This window comes from Aquarana catesbeiana, linkage group LG06, assembly GCF_042186555.1.
Source record: "Aquarana catesbeiana isolate 2022-GZ linkage group LG06, ASM4218655v1, whole genome shotgun sequence".
Taxonomy (NCBI): Eukaryota; Metazoa; Chordata; class Amphibia; order Anura; family Ranidae; genus Aquarana; species Aquarana catesbeiana.
Window position 1 is genome coordinate 282,735,439 of NC_133329.1, and position 13,860 is coordinate 282,749,298.

The 13,860-nt window shown below is 46.6% G+C and overlaps 1 protein-coding gene across 2 annotated transcripts in view; it reads right to left on the reverse strand.

The window, feature by feature from the left end:
- The window catches only part of LG06H2orf80 (linkage group 06 C2orf80 homolog), a 134,032-nt gene extending 120,317 nt beyond the window's left edge, over positions 1 to 13,715 (reverse strand). Inside the window, exon 1 of one of the 2 annotated variants that reach the window (XM_073633417.1) lies at positions 13,656 to 13,715. The gene's annotated coding sequence lies outside the window, so the exon portion shown is untranslated. The other variant, XM_073633416.1, reaches the window with a different exon arrangement.
- Between the last annotated feature and the right edge of the window lie 145 nt (positions 13,716 to 13,860).

Genomic DNA, 13,860 nt, shown 5'->3' on the forward strand with positions numbered 1-13,860 from the left:
CTGTTTTGTCCCCCTGTAAAGGGACAATGGTCAGGTTCCCCTCTCTCCCCACGCCTGTAAAGTAGTGAGTGTACAGCTTGTATAACAATGTGAATTTGCTGTCCCCTCAAAATAACTCAACACACAGCCATTCATGTCTAAACCGCTGGCAACACCCCAAAGTGAAAATGTCCAAATTGGGCCCAAATTGTCAATCTTGGGCATGGAGTTCACCAGAGCTTCACAGGTTGCCCCTGGAGTCCATTTCCACTCCTCTTTGACGACATCACAGAGCTGATAGATGTTAGAGACCTTGTGCTCCTCCACCTTCCATTTGAGGATGGCCCACAGATGCACAATAGGGTTCTTTTCATGTGATAACACTGAAGAAATGACACTTTGCTACAATGTAAAGTATTGAGTATACAGCCTGTATAACAGTTTAAATTTGCTGTCCCCTCAAAATAACTCAACACACAGCCATTAATGTCTAAACCGCTGGCAACAAACGTAAGTACACCCCTAAGTGAAAATGTCCAAATTGGGCCCAATTAGCCATTTTCCCTCCCCGTTGTCATGTGATTCGTTAGTATTACAAGGTCACAGGTGTGAATGGGGAGCAGGTTTGTTAAATTTGGTGTTATTGCTCTCACTCTCTCATAGTGGTCACTGGAAGTTCAACATGGCACCTCATGGCAAAGAACTCTCTGAGGATCTGTAAAAAAACAATTGTTGCTCTACATAAAGATGGCCTAGGCTATAAGAAAATTGCCAAGACCCTGAAACTGAGCTGCAGCATGGTGGCCAAGACCATACAGCGGTTTAACAGGACAGGTTCCACTCAGAACAGGCCTCGCCATGGTCGACCAAAGAGGTTGAGTGCATGTGATATGCAGAGGTTGTCTTTGGGAAAAAGACGTATGAGTGTTGCCAGCATTGCTGCAGAGGTTGAAGGGGTGGGGGGGTCAGCCTGTCAGTGCTCAGACCATACGCTGCACACTGCATCAAATTGGTCTGCATGGCTATCATCCCAGAAGAAAGCCTCTTCTAAAGATGATGCACAAACAGTTTGCTGAGGACAAGCAGACTAAGGACATGGATTACTGGGGAGCTACAGTTCATTGAGGGAAACATGAATGCCAACAGGTACTGTGACATACTGAAGCAGAGCATGATCTCCTCCCTTCGGAGACTGGGCCGTAGGGCAGTATTTCAACATGAAAATGACCCCAAACACACCTCCAAGACGACCACTGCTTTGCTAAAAGAAGCTGAGGGTTAAACCCTAAACCCTATTGAGCATCTGTGGGGCATCCTCAAACGGAGGTGCGCAAGGTCTTTAACATCCACCAGCTCAGTGATGTCATCAAGAAGGAGTGGAGGAGGACTCAAGTGGCAACCTGTGAAGCTCCGATGGACTCCATGCCCAAGAGGGTTAAGGTAGTACTGGAAAATAATGGTGGCCACACAAAATATTGACACTTTGGGCCCATTTTGGACATTTTCACTTAGGGGTGTACTTTCTTTTTTTTTTTTTACTTTTGTTGCCAGCAGTTTAGACATTAATGGCTGTGTGTTGAGTTATTTTGAGGGAAAAGCAAATTTACACTGTTATACAAGCTGTACACTCACTACTTTACATTGTAGCAAAGTGTCATTTCTTCAGTGTTGTCACATGAAAATATATAATAAAATATTTACAAAAATGTGAGGGGTGTACTCTCTTTTGTGAGATACTGTACATACTCCGCTTGTAAACTCCTGATGAAGTTGACCCAAGTCCAGGAAACGTGGTGAGTTTTGCGGAGAAACCATCAGGATACAAATACCGTTTAGATAAAAACTGGATAGAAGTTTGTATACTATAATTGGGCTGTCGGTATAAAATATCTATGTATGGAGAGGCATGATTTTATCAATGTATTGTTTTTAAGAAGTGTGTGCTTTTTTGTATTAAACTTTATATTTGAACAATATATATATATTTGCGTGCCATTATAATCCCGCCATATTTTAAGGTAACTAGCCTATTTCTGTACAATTTCAAATGGGGATGAGGCACTTAAATGCCAATCAATCAATTTAGAACCAACAAATTAGTTCCTAAACATTTCTACAGGACCCAAGACTGCAAGCTGCAGCCTAGTCCTGTTTTTAAAGGTCTCAAACAAAATATAGTATGACTGAAAGCAAGACACAAGCAGGATTGCCCTATTTCAAATTGATCACAGCGACTGGCTGCTCATAGCGATCTCTTGTGTAGAGCCCTCAGTGGTAGTTGCCTGGTCCTTCAGCTGTTCTAGTGAAGCGTTCAGTTCTCTGTTCACACCTGCACAGTGCAATAGGGCATGTGCGTTTTTGTGCATTTCCATGCACAACTTACTGATTGCAATAAGCTGACCTATATGCAAATAACACACTAAAAAAGTGTATAAACCTTTTAAGAAAAATCCTGCGGCACCAAAACACATGGTACTTTATTACGCTGCATTTTGGCACATGCAAATACATTGCTAGATGTATGGGGGTGCCATTAAAGTGGAAGTTCAGGCAAAACCTAGATAACGCTAAACCTTCTCTCTGACCCATTCTGAACCTAATCTATCTAACCCTGTAAAGCAGAAATCACTATACTTACCTTTTCTGCAGCTGATCTGATCAGGTCCGGTCCCAGCATCAGCTGTCACAGTGGTGGCTTCAGTGTGGAGGCGGTTGCAGGAGAGGCAGCAGACAATGGAAGCCCCACAGTAAGTCTATGGGTAACCTCACTTCCCAGGCATTCCCCAGCCATTGTTGGTCCTCTTTTCATGCCGCTGGAAACCGGACCGGATCGGCTGCAGAATAGGTAAGCACAACGATTTTTGCTTTACAGGGTTAGATAGATTAGGTTTAGAATGTGGCAGAGAGCAGATTACTTAATTTTTGCCTGGGCTTACACTTTAAGAATTAATGGTCAAAAAAAAAAAAAAAAGAGAAAAAAGAACTAATAGCAGTGCCGCACATCTGCAAAAGAGCTGCACATTTTTTTTGTGCATTGCGGGAACCGTGTGATTTTGCACGCATTCCTGATACACACAAATGTGAAACTAGCCTTAATCTAAAATAGGGCAGACATGAAAGGGATAAGTCCCTTTAAATAGGTCTACAGCACATACACTTTCAGTTATCTTGGAAAATGAGGTGAAACAAAGTAAAAATTGACTTTGTAATAAATACCCATCATGTGCCTGAATTTTATGTTTGCACGAGATTAGAGGATTAAAGTCAGTATAACTTCACCTCATTCACTAAACTAAGTAAAAACTCAATTAGTAAAGGGAAAATTCAATTAACTCAGCGAATGAGGAGACAATGTACTGACTTCAATCATCCAATCACGTGCAAGTAAAGGTGCAATACCTTTTTTTTTTTTCTTTAACACTTCAGCCCCGGAATTACCCCCCTTATGACCAGGTCATTTTTTGCTCTACGGCACTGTGTCGCTTTAACTGACAATTGCGTGGGCGTGTGACATTGTACCCAAAACAAAATTGACGTCCTTTTTTTCCCACAACTAGAGCTTTCTTTTGGTGGTATTTGATCACCTCTGCGGTTTTTATTTTTTGCGCTATTTTGAAAAAAAAAAAACAATATTTTTTTCTTTCTGCTATAATACATATCCAATAAAAAATATATAAAAAAACAAATTTATTCATCAGTTTAGGCCAATATATATTCTGCTACATATTTTTGGTAAAAAAAATTGCAATAAGCCTATATTGATCGGTTTGCGCAAAAGTTCTAGCGGAAAGATTAAGGGAAAGATTTTGGGACTTTCCATTTTTTTTTTGTTTTTTCTAGTAATGGCGGCTGCGATTTTTAGTGGAACTGCAACATTGCAGCAGACAAATCTGCCCCTAAGTGACACTTTTTTGGTGACCAGTGACACCAATACAGTGATCAGTGCTATAAAAATGCACTGATCACTGTATAAATGGCACTGGCAGAGAGGGGGATTAACACTAGGGGGCGATCAAGGGGTTAAGTGTTCCCTAGGGAGGTGTTTCTAACTGTATGGGGGACGGACTGACTGGGAGAAGAGAGAGATCACTGTCCCTGATCACTAGGAATAGCTGATTTATCTGTCCTCCCCTGTCAGAATGGGGATCCGCCTTGTTTACACTGGCAGATCCCTGTTCTGCCTCTCTTTTAGAGGCAGCCCGTCCATTAAGGGCGCACGGGCGCCGCCTCCCTCATCCATCCCTGCCTCCCCTATCCATGCGCCCGGCCCCTTTCAGGACATCGGTACCTGAATTCCAACAGAGAGGGGCTGTTTTTTTGAAGCACCGATTAGAGCCAAAGGCTCTAATAGGCTTCAATATAGGGTGGGCTCGGGTCGTAGGGAGTGCGCTCTCAGCCGACCCAGAATGAGAATGAATATTCACTGTTGTAACACTGATCCTCCTCCCGGCCAATCAGAAATCGGGTTATGACACCGGTCACTCGATTGGCTAAAAGGACAGGCGATCCTATTGGACGCCTAGGAGGGGAGGGGAGGAGCTGGAAGCCACCATGGAGGAGAGAACTCGGAGCCGAGCCGCTGCACCATCCTGCCTGCCACCCGCCACGATGGGGTAAGTGCCGGACCGACCGGCAAACAGCAGGGCGGGGTGGGTGCCGTTTGGAGGGGGGTGGGTATTTGTTTGCCGCCCCCCCACCAAAAAAAAACACCAGCCACCACTGCCCTTTTTCCCTCAATCGCAGGTTGGCTACCCTGCGCGAAATGGCATTCATGCACTAGCTTTTGCGGGCGGGTGCCCGCAAAAGCTAGTGCATGGATCGCCGAATCACGCAGGGGAGCCAACCTTCCACAGTATAACTGTAGTGGCTGATTGGGAACTGGTTAAAAAATGTAAATGATAATTCACTTTGAAAGTGAATTTGCTCTCTTCCTTTAGTAAAGCCCGTTATTTGTCTCCAAATAACATACAGTACCTTTATTGTATTATTATGCCTGGATGATATTCTAAAACTGTAATGGAAACATTTCAAAATGATAAACTCTCAATGCTTTGAATGTCTGACTAGGCCAGTGGTTGTCAACTCAATAGCTAAAGAATGGCTGCAATCATCTCTATGGCCTAAGAAACCGGAAGCTACGAGCATTTCATGACTTAGGTTTCGTCGGATGTAAACAGCGCCATTGGGAAATTGGGAAAGCATTTTATCACACCGATCTTGGTGTGGTCAGATGCTTTGAGAGCAGGAGAGATCTAGAGTCTAATAGACCCCAATTTTTTCAAAAAAAGAGTACCTGTCACTACCTATTGCTATCATAGGGGAAATTTACATTCCCTGAGATAACAATAAAAATGATAAAAAAATGAAAGGAACAGTTTAAAAATATAATAAAAAAGCAAAATAAATAATTAAAAAAAAAAAAAAGCACCCCTGTCCCCCTGTTCTCACGCGCAAAGGCGAACGCGTCGGTCTGGTGTCATATGTAAACAGCAATTGCACCATGCATGTGAGGTATCACCGGGAAGGTCAGATTGAGGGCAGTAATTTTAGCAGTAGACATCCTCTGTAGATCTAAAATGGCAACCTGTAAAGGCTTTTAAAGGCTTTTAAAAATGTATGTAGTTTGTCGCCGCTGCATGTTTGTGCACAATTTTAAAGCATGCCGTGTTTGGTATCCATGTATTCAGCATAAGATCACCTTTTTTATTTAATCAAACATTTGGGCAATATAGTGTGTTTTAGTGCATTAAAATTAAAAAAGTGTGTTTTTTTCCAAAAAGATTGCGTTCGAAAAATCGTTGCGCAAATACTTTGTGAAAAAAAATTTGCAATACCCACCATTTTAATCTGTGGGGCCTTTGCTTTAAAAAAATATATAATGTTTGGGGGTTCAAAGTCATGTTTTCATGTAAACAAAAAGTGTCAGAAAGGGCTTTGTCTTCAAGTGGTTAGAAGAGTGGGTGATGTGTGACATAAGCTTCTAAATGTTGTGCATAAAATGCCAGGACAGTTCAAATGACCCCTTTTTGGAAGGTAGACACCCCAAGCTATTTGTTGATAGGCATGTCAAGTCCATGGAATATTTTATATATTGTCACAAGTTTCGGGAAAATTACACTTTTTTTTTTGCACAAAGTTGTCACTAAATGATATATTGTTCAAACATGGCATAGTTATATGTGGAATTACACTCCAAAATGCATTCTGCTGCTTTATCCAAAGTCACTGACATTGTGTAGTGGCACCAGAATCATGAAAACTCTGTTCAGGGCCGGCCCAAGACATTATGCTGCCTGGGCCCAAGAATGAAATGCTGCTAATAAATAAAGCTTTATGTGTGAATGAGGTATTGGGGCTTATTCACAACAGTACTGTGGCCTGTACAATGTGAATCAGTGGTCTGTTTACGTGGCTGGAGCCATCTGGAGCTGTGTGCAGGCAGCACATATTACACTATGGGTTACAGCTGTGTGAGTGCAGGTGTACGGCCCCAAACAAAGTGTTTATTCAGGACCACTCCCCTACAATTGCACACCTGTCAAATTTGGACCTGTGGCTGTGTTGATACAACCACTGCATCCCTAATGCCCTGTACACAATAAACTCTGAAGGTTTTTCTGACGGAGTTCTGACGGTATTCCGCTCAAGCTGTCTTGCATACACACGGTCACATAAAATTCCGACCGTCCAGAACGTGGTGACGTACAGTCCGTCTGAATTTTCGACAGAGAAAGTTAGATGGGGAATACACACAGTCGGAATATAGGATGAAAAGCTCCCATCGGCCTCTTTTTATCGGAAATTCCGCTCGTGTGTACGCGGCATAACAGGCAGCTCCAGCTGTGTGAACAATTTACTTATTCACAAGGCCAGAATACATGGATGAATGAGTCCTTAGCCACAACAGTGAACAGTGTTTTTACTGCCTGCCAAACTGCTACCCTCTTTAGCAATGGAGGTAGTGGCTAGGGGTATACACATGCCACCACGACTGTGATGCTGTGCTTCACAGCTAAGGATGAGCTCAGGCGTGTTCGCAAGCCGCACTTGCAGAGCCCGCCAGGAAGTCGGCACTGCGGAACGCTAATCGCAAGCAATGAGACATTTCCCGATGCGCGGCTGCTGAGATCGTGAAATGTCTCACTGCTTGTGATTAGCGCTCTGCAGTGCCGAGTTCCTGGCGGGCTCTGCACGTGCAGTTTGTGAACACGCCTGAGCTCATCCTTACTCACAGCCATTACAGAAATTATACCCTTGTCGAAAAAGTCAAGTGAATAGTGCTGCTCTGCAAGTGTCCTGCAACTACATGCAAGACACATGATTGCAGGCAGTGTGCTAGTGTGGGGTTAAAACAGGCAGTGAAGAGGCAATATGCCTCCTCACCACCTGTTAAATGCTCTCTGAAGAGCAATCCAAATGCTGACAGCTCTTCAGATAGCAAAGCACATGTGAATATGGCCTTCATTTTTTGTTAATTATGTTTTAGAATTTACATTTTTTTAGAATTGTATTTTTTCTTCTGTGAGCATTTTTGATGCTGCTGGAAAGCACTACCCTTGTGATCTTCTGTGGGTGCCATTGTATTGTAAAGCAGATTGAAAACACACTACCAAAAAGTAGTGCATGCATTCATTTTTCTGTGTTCTGGTGTGAAGCAAAGCCCATTCATGAATGTGCTCCAAAATCACACCACATGAGAACACTGACAACCAAACCCCTTCCTTTCAGTACAAATCCCCCATCTCCAAGGTCTTATTCTCCCATGAAGATTTGCCCCCCAAATCCCCACTCAGTACAGTTCTCCCCCCACAGTCCTAAACTCCCCTCAGCACAAACCACCCTTCCAGCCCCATCTCAGTACAGACCTTCCATTAGGGACCATGGTGGGCATAGGGACATAATAAAAAGAACTAGAAAATGTAGAAGGAGCTCCTGCTCTTGCAGCCTTCCTTTACTAAAGCCAGAAACCATATCAGTGCACTTCAGCCAGGTACAAGGGGCTGGGCAGACCCTGTGAACTAGAAGCAGCCCCCCTCTCTCCCCAACCCCCTCGTTTTGTGTAATCAGATGGTCAGGAGCTGCAGCCGATTAGAAGGTATGACATTGGCCTTTGATTGCTTCAGAGGTTCGCAGATGTTTGCAGCATAAAGGAGTCTGATTACACGTCACTCAACAAAACAGAGCACATTCAGACGGGACTGTGAAGTAGCAGACTGACACTGGTCTGTCTGCCCTCCTCACTACATCTCTGCCCGGAATCCGCATCTACACTGTCAGAAACACTGTAACAAGTGTGTTTCCGTGCTTCCTCTCCCTGTTCAAGATTGCAGCGCTGACTGCCTGGTGTAACATGGAATTCAGTCTCAGCATAGGCAGTGCAGAGAGAGACCAGCTGTCAAAATTCAGCGGTGATGTTGGGGTGGGCGGGACATGGGTTGAGACCCAGCAGCTATCAAACACCAGCCAATGATTGGGCTGCTTAAGAAAGGGGGCGGGGTCACATACACGTAGCGGCTCGCCCAGACCCTACCCCATTGGCTGGTGTTTGATAGCTGCTGAGTCCCGCCCACCCCGGCATCAACACTCAATTTTGACAGCTGGTCTCTCTCTGCATTCAGTTACATTACATGTCAGTTTCACACTGAGGGCTCTGGCAAGCATCAATATCGGCTCAGTGTGAAACTGTCTCTCAGGCAGCATGGACTGCACACTCATTAGATGCAGCCTTTCCCAACAGTCCCACAGGCAGATCTCGGGAGACAGCCGGATGGCTGCCGCCCCTCTTGAAATGGCGCTTGGGACCATGGGCCACTGGGTCCCATGGTAGGGCCAGCCCTAACTCTGTTCATAGTCACCAACTTTTGGAAATTTTCGAAGGCAATTTGAAAGAATTTGTGAAAAAAAGTGGTGCACAAAAAGTGTTGCTCGACAGTCAAATGGCAGTGTGTGTTTGGCTTCACAGCATATGATTTTTAATATTATACCTTTCTCCCATGCTTTGCTATGTGCAAGGCAAAAAAGGGCCTGGGGATACAATGAACAGAAAGTGGGAGTAAAATAAATCCCACAATCGGTGTCAGTTTTAGTATAAAAAAAAAACTCATCACTGTTATCAGTGGTGTCATACTTCCTCTTACTGCCAAAACCCAGGATGGGCCATGTCTATGTCCCATTGATATCTCGCATAGCAGTAATGAGTATTTCTACTTGAGATATTTTAGGTGGGATTTGCAAGCGTTTCTATGTGTGTCGTGCATAGGGCAGCCCATTCACTTCAATGGGCTGCCCTATGTGCGTTTATTGTACAAAAGAAGCTCCTGCTCCTTTTTTGGGCGACAAGCTTTGCATGATTTGAAAGACACATTTGCTGCTATTTCCATGCGATTCTGTTGCACAATAATAGCAGCAAAAAAATATTTGATCGATCAATTATCTACTTGTTGTGCCACATCCTAAATTCGAGTTTAGAGCAAAAGGAGTTCCCCTAGCGGACTTTAAAGGCACATTTTTTAAGAAAATATTTTAAAAAAAAGGGTATGTAAAGTAGATAACAGTTTATTAGTTACAAAAAATAATCAAGTGAATCACATAGTTACCCCCCTTCCCCTCCCCCCCTCCCCTGCCCCCCCCCCCCCTTTTCTCTCCCCCCCCCCCCCCCTCCCCCCCTCCCTCTCACCAACCAGGGTTTTAATATACTTCCCATTTCTATGTTGATTCTCCAGCTTTCTGAACCACATCTGATCCATATTTACCACCAGTTACTGCCCCCCATTATTGTAGGCGGACCAGGTAGGATACAGCTTTTGGATTCTCCATGTACTACTTTAATTATCCATATGTATGCACATCCTTACATATATATATATCTTCATGATTTACAGGATACACATTTGGCCCCAGTGTGACCTCAGATCTAAACTGTCATATGCCCGCTAACCTTGGGCCTTTCTTCCTACTGGAAGGAAGAATAAAACCACCCTATATATTTATACGTCTCTACTTCCACCTTGACAGTGGCTATGTGAATACTCCTGCTATACTTCACTAAAGTTCTACACACCACGACCAGGGAGCGTGTCCGATGGACAGTACGTCAACATATCTATGTTTCTTTTAATTCGTCTTGGAATGCACAACCTATATCCGTAGATACCAATGTAAGTGTAAACAGAGAAATGAATGTGTATGTATACAGACTCATACAACTATAGATTTTGTATTTACGTTCCTTTATTGTGCACTCATCATGTCTATGTTATACATATTATTTCCCATATAGAAAATTCTTGTTGCAAACCCTACAATCACCCCTGAAGAAGGAGGCATAAGTAACTCCGAAACGCGTCGGGTGCACATGTATTGGTATCAACTTCTATATTTATGGAAATGCATTCCTTGTTTGTAACTATGTGATTCACTTGATTATTTTTTGTAACTAATAAACTGTTATCTACTTTACATACCCTTTTTTTTAAAATATTTTCTTAAAAAATGTGCCTTTAAAGTCCGCTAGGGGAACTCCTTTTGCTCTAAAAAATAATAGCAGCAAAATGGCAACTTGTTTGAGTGCCATTAAAAATAATTGTGTATCATACGTCTTACTACAATTCGGAATCGCAAACAGAATCACAGAGATTGTGCCGGCAATTCTGAATTGCCAAGTGTGAATGGCAAGCCATTGCTCTATACATTTACCGAACCAGTAAAAATACTGAAGCCAGAGAATCAGTGTGACAGCCTGGCAACCAACATTTTCAGAGGACAACCAATCAACATTTCAGAAGACAGCAATAGCCACCTATTTTTCAGAATGACATAAAAGCAAAAAAGAGCGAAGAAATGCCCTAGGCCTCTTGCACACTGCTGCCAAAATACTGAGTGTTTTCAGGCATACAGGCTTTTCTTTTCTACTGCTCTAAATTCAGCCCAGTGTTTTCAATGTGCCTGTACACACAGGCGCGTACGCAAGTAAAATGTTAGTTTGCAAAGGTTATCATTTATTTTACTCAAATATGCACAAAATAAACGCCTGAAATTTCAGCCAGGAATACTGATGCCCAAACATCAGTAAACATCAGTACCGTGTGCAGGTACCCTTATGCCCCATACACAAGATCGGATTTTCTGACAACAAATGTTGGATGTGAGTTTGTTGGCTGAAAGTCCGACCGAGTGTGTGCTCCATCGAACATTTGTTGTCGGACTTTCCGCCAACAAATGTTAGCTAGCAGGTTCTCAAATTTTCCGCCAACAAAACATTGTCGGAATTTCCGATTGTGCATCAGGTGCCCCCAGCAGAGCCCCTCCATACATTTCAGTGTCCCCAGTGGAGCACCTCCATACATCTCAATGTCCCCAGCGAAGCCCCTCCATACACCTCACTGTCCCCAGCGGAGCCCCTCCATACACCTCAGTGTCCCCAGCGGAGCCCCTCCATACATCAGGTGTCCCCAGCGGAGCCCCTCCATACATCAGGTGTCCCCAGCGGAGCCCCTCCATACATCAGGTGTCCCCACAGGAGCCCCACCATACATCAGGTGTCCCCAGCGGAGGTCCGCCATACATCAGGTGTCCCCAGCGGAGGTCCGCCATACATCATGTGTCCCCAGCGGAGCCCCTCCATACATCAGGTGTCCCCAGCGGAGCCCCTCCATACATCAGGTGTCTCCAGCAGAGCCCTGCCATACATCAGGTGTCCCCAGCACAGCCCCTCCATACATCTGGTGTTCCCAGCGGAGCCCCTCCATACATCAGGTGTCCCCGGCGGAGCCCCGCCATACATCAGGTGTCCCCGGCGGAGCCCCTCCATACATCAGGTGTCCCCAGCAGAGCCCCTCCATACATCTGGTGTCCCCAGCGGAGCCCCTCCTTACATCAAGTGTCCCCAGCGGAGCCCCTCCTTACATCAAGTGTCCCCAGCGGAGCCCCTCCATACATCAGGTGTCCCCAGCACTGCCCCTCCATGCATCATGTGTCCCCAGCGGAGCCCCTCCATGCATCATGTGTCCCCAGCGGAGCCCCTCCATGCATCATGTGTCCCCAGCGGAGCCCCTCCATACATCAGGTGTCCCCAGCGGAGCCCCTCCATACATCAGGTGTCCCCAGCGGAGCCCCGCCATACATCAGGTGTCCCCAGCGGAGCCCCTCCTTACATCAGGTGTCCCCAGCGGAGCCCCTCCATACATCAGGTGTCCCCAGAGGAGCCCTGCCATACATCAGGTGTCTCCAGCGGAGCCCTGCCATACATCAGGTGTCCCCAGCACAGCCCCTCCATACATCTGGTGTCCCCAGCGGAGACCCTCCATAAATCAGGTGTCCCCGGCGGAGCCCCTCCATACATCAGGTGTCCCCAGAGGAGCCCCTCCATACATCAGGTGTCCCCAGCACAGCCCCTCCATACATCTGGTGTCCCCAGCGGAGCCCCTCCTTACATCAAGTGTCCCCAGCGGAGCCCCTCCATACATCAGGTGTCCCCAGAGGAGCCCCTCCATACATCAGGTGTCCCCAGCACAGCCCCTCCATGCATCATGTGTCCCCAGCACAGCCCCTCCATACATCATGTGTCCCCAGCGGAGCCCCTCCATGCATCATGTGTCCCCAGCGGAGCCCCTCCATGCATCATGTGTCCCCAGCGGAGCCCCTCCATGCATCATGTGTCCCCAGCGGAGCCCCTCCATACATCAGGTGTCCCCAGCGGAGCCCCTCCATACATCAGGTGTCCCCAGCGGAGCCCCGCCATACATCAGGTGTCCCCAGCGGAGCCCCTCCATACATCAGGTGTCCCCAGCGGAGCCCCTCCATACATCAGGTGTCCCCAGAGGAGCCCCTCCATACAGCAGGTGTCCCCAGAGGAGCCCCTCCATACATCAGGTGTCCCCAGCACAGCCCCTCCATACATCTGGTGTCCCCAGCGGAGCACCTCCTTACATCAAGTGTCCCCAGCGGAGCCCCTCCATACATCAGGTGTCCCCAGAGGAGCCCCTCCATACATCAGGTGTCCCCAGCACAGCCCCTCCATGCATCATGTGTCCCCAGCGGAGCCTCTCCATGCATCATGTGTCCCCAGCGGAGCCCCTCCATACATCAGGTGTCCCCAGCGGAGCCCCTCCATACATCAGGTGTCCCCAGCGGAGCCCCTCCATACATCAGGTGTCCCCAGCGGAGCCCCGCCATACATCAGGTGTCCCCAGCGGAGCCCCTCCATACATCAAGTGTCCCCAGCGGAGCCCCTCCATACATCAGGTGTCCCCAGCACAGCCCCTCCATACATCTGGTGTCCCCAGCGGAGCCCCTTCTTACATCAGGTGTCCCCAGCAGATCCCCTCCATACATCAGGTGTGCCCAGTGGAGCCCCTCCATACATCAGGTGTCCCCAGGAGAGCCCCTCCATGCATGTGTCCCCTGCGGAGCCCCTCCATACATCAGGTGTCCCCAGGGCTCCGGTTACCTGGAGTAGTATAACACAAGACAGGGGAAAGTGACAAGAGAAGTGCCGCCATAACCCCTCGCAGCGCTCTCCAGCCTCCTCCGTGCTCCTCTCCCACCATTACCACAGACTTGAACATGTCACCCAGCCAAGGTGTGGAACGCAAGCCGCTTCTTCATACACAGCGCTGCTACACAGGAAGGCTTGCCCAGACCATGTCAGCTTCTGGATTACATTAACGTCACGTTACCCTCTTCACTGAAGACTTCCCCTCTGCCTAAAGGTCACGGCATGCTGGGGGGGTGTAGCGTCACATATGGCGACCCATCACATTTCGCTACCCGCTGAAGTGTAGGGGCTCACAACGATTCGCTCGCCACGCTTCGGGCACAGCCACGCATTGCTCGGCATAATTATATTCTATCTCTATGTCCACTTGGATGGTGGCTCTTGAA